Here is a 3,351-nt window from a genome sequence, read left to right on the forward strand (position 1 = left end):
GGAAGGGAGCTGCTCCCCAATCTCTGTGGTCTCCTTCCATACCCACCCCTCGGACTCCTTATCATCAGTGGCCAATGAGCCCTCAGGGTCTGACAGAGTAAATGCATTTCTTTTCTTTTCTTTTTAATAAGGAAGGGATAGTCTTTTTTTTTTTTTAATATGTCTATTGATTTGCGAGAGAGGAAGGGAGAGGGATAGAGAGAAAAACACTGATGAGAGAGAAACAGATCGGCTACCTCCTGCATGCCCTCCACCTGGATGGAGCCCAAAACCCGGGCATGTGCCATGATTGGGAATCAAACCTGTAACCTCTTGGTTTATGGGTCGATGCTCAACCACTGAGCCACACCAGTCAGACAGTAAATGCATTTCTGTAAGCAATGGACAAAGACCCTTGTCACTTCACAGGGAGTTGACTTCCTCTCTCTGACTTCTATTACAACACCGGAGATGTTTTCCTCCTAGGAAAATGCAAATCTCCAATAAAGCAAGTTCAATATTTTGGACCCCAAAGACCAAGATGGTGGTCAGCCCTGTGTGGTGATGGGCAGCTGCCTTCTGGATGTGCCTTGAAACACATCAGGACCTTTCCTCTGCTGGGGCGACTCGTCTCCCCTCCAGCTCGTGGCCCAGACAGAGAGCTCTTCTGTGCCTAAGGACTCGGGGCTGCTTGGGCTGTGACAGCCCCCTTTGTTCATAATTACTGGCCATTAAGCTCCTGCTGATTCCTGGGGACTGAACATCCCTTTAAAAATAGGTTTCTGAGTAGAAGGTACCCCATCCCTGCTTTCTTTCATCTCCAAGTTAAAATTTAGAATATTCCATTTCCTTCTGAGTTATCCATGGCAGAGTTTCCGCCCCAGCTTCCCCACCCCACCTGGTCTCCTCCTGTCACCGGTCATTACCTAAAGGCACAACTGGGAGGGTGAGTCTGTAGCTAACGTAACCACAGTGCTTCCCAGTGCTTCCCAGCGCACATGAACAGAAAGTGTTGTTCTGAGACGTCTATACCAGCGGTTGCCAACCTTTCAGACCTCACAGACCACCAGTGGTCCACGGACCACCAGTTGGGGACCGCTGGTCTATCCAGTGTACCTTTCCCTGGGCACTGGTGATCTGCTTTCCTCATCCCAGGGAGGAGCTCAGGCCTAGGAAGCAGTCAATAATCCGGGCTCCTGGCTCTGGCTTGGCTGTCTCCCAGCTGACAGGAGGTAGCTCTGGCTGGCTGCCCAGCAAGTGGCAAAGATATCTCCTAAGAGGCAAGGGTGGCCAGTAGCACAGTTCAATGGACTTATAAAGCTGGTTACTAATTTTCAAGGCTTCATTAATGAACTCCCGCAACGTATGGGGAACATGTCTATCTACTGGGCTTCCTCCCCTAGGAGAAGGTGGTGAATGCAGTGCAGCAATAGCTCCTAGAGCTGAAAAGGTCTTCAAGAAATTATTTGGCCCAGGCCTCTCCCTTTGAGTGGCCACCAGGGCCCAGCCTTGATGTGACTGGCCCACGGTCTCAGGCAGGACTCTAGGGCCCCAGCTCTGCCTATAGCACCGGCTGGGGATGGCACTGAGCAAATGGGTTGTGGCTGTCACTAGAGGAACTAGCAGCAGGCACAGCAGACTATGTTTTCTTTGCAGGCTGAGGGTAACTAGAGGAAGCTGAGAATTCCTCTGTTCTGCCTCAGACAGAAGGAGGGGGAGGGAGGAGAGGAACAGGGAGGCCAGGGGCTCTCAAAGGAGGAACTATTCCAGCTCCTAGGATAAGTGAGGTAGTAGGGATCAGAGGTGGCAGGGAAGACAACCCTAGGGCCCCACGGAGTCCCTGAGTAGGATGTCAGGAGCCTGGGTCTTCTGTTTGGAACTGTTCTGGGGGAGTCATGGTGAGAGCTCTGTGACATTGGATAAGTTACTTTACTCTCTGTGCCTTGGTTACTTTATTAATAAAATGGGAATAATAATACCCACCTGATAAAGTCATTTGAAGAGTAAGTGCCTTTGAGTACGTAAAGTGCTTAGTACAGTGTCTGCCTCGTAGTAAGCAGTAGGTAAGTTTTTGCTCTCCCTACTTTGTTGAATCCTCACACAAAGCTCTGAAGTAGATTACCAATCTCTGAGGCTCAATGAGATCAACTGATTGATAGCATGGGTGTCCTCTTAAGGTCCTCTTTGGGTGGAAGCAGCTTCAGACTCACCAGCTCACACCCCAGGTCCATTTCTGTCTGGAAATTGCACAGCTACTTCATCAACAGCAGGGACAAAGGTGGATCTCTGACCTGCCTCAGAGGCCTGGCAAGCCTCTAGGGGCCAGGCTGGCTGGCGGCTTCAGGCCCAGCCAGAGGTCCCGCCCATCAACTCTTGCAGCACCCAGATCCGGGAGCCTCCTAGACACCACACCCTGCACACCTCCCCTCCCTCCCCCCTCCCATCCCCCACCTCGGCCTCCCCTGGAGACATCACCTGCCCACATTGTCTCCCTTCCTTGTGCAACATGCTGGCTGCCCAGACTGGAGGGACACTTTGGATCTCAGATCTCAGGATAAACAAACTGCTGCTCAGGCCCAGCCCTCTGCTGGCTTGCTGCTCTCCGCCCGCCTCAATCCGCAGTGCACAGTCGCTCTGTTGTTCTCTGTTCTCCTGCCAACTTGGCAGCTCGTCTCTGCTGTTACTATCAACACCTCCGAGGGAGAAGCGAGAGGAGTCAGCTCTGATCGCCTGCGCACTGAGCACAAATTCATGTCAGAGCCAGCCCTGGGATGCCTCTCACACTCCCTAGAGGAAAGGTGGGCCTGATCACAGCGGCCTGATTGCAAACCAGCCTCCCAGCAGAGCCCAGGCCTGGCCAACAGCTCTGATAGGCAGCAGGAGGCAGGCGCACAGGAGGGGGCTGCTGGGTCTGTCTCAGCCCAGCTCTTCCATGGTCCGGGTGGGGTTGGTGGCTTCAATTCCTGAGATGGTTGGTGACGGGTTGGGCAGCCTGTGGCCAGGGTTGAAGAAACAAGTCTTTCTCTCTCCAGACTGTGAGCTCTGGAATGCCGGGACTGTGCCTTCTGCCTTCCATCTTTCTTGGACTCATGTGTAGAACTCTTGCCTCCCTTGTCAGATTGGATTGGGAGCCCCTAGGTGACTACACTTTCCCCACTGAATAGAAACTTCCCACAGACAGAAACTACCTTTTTCTCTTTCCAGACCTCTCAGGCCCTGCCCATTTGACCCATAAAGCAGCTAATGCTCCTCTCTGGCTCCTGCCAGGAAGGGAGAATCCATATCTTTAGGGACCCAATGCCCTCTGCTCCCTTTCCCTTCTCTTCCCTTCCCTTCCCTTCCCTTCTCTTCCCTTCCCTTCCCTTCCTTTTC

The sequence above is a fragment of the Myotis brandtii genome, unplaced genomic scaffold, assembly GCF_000412655.1.
Source record: "Myotis brandtii unplaced genomic scaffold, ASM41265v1 scaffold383, whole genome shotgun sequence".
NCBI lineage: Eukaryota > Metazoa > Chordata > Mammalia > Chiroptera > Vespertilionidae > Myotis > Myotis brandtii.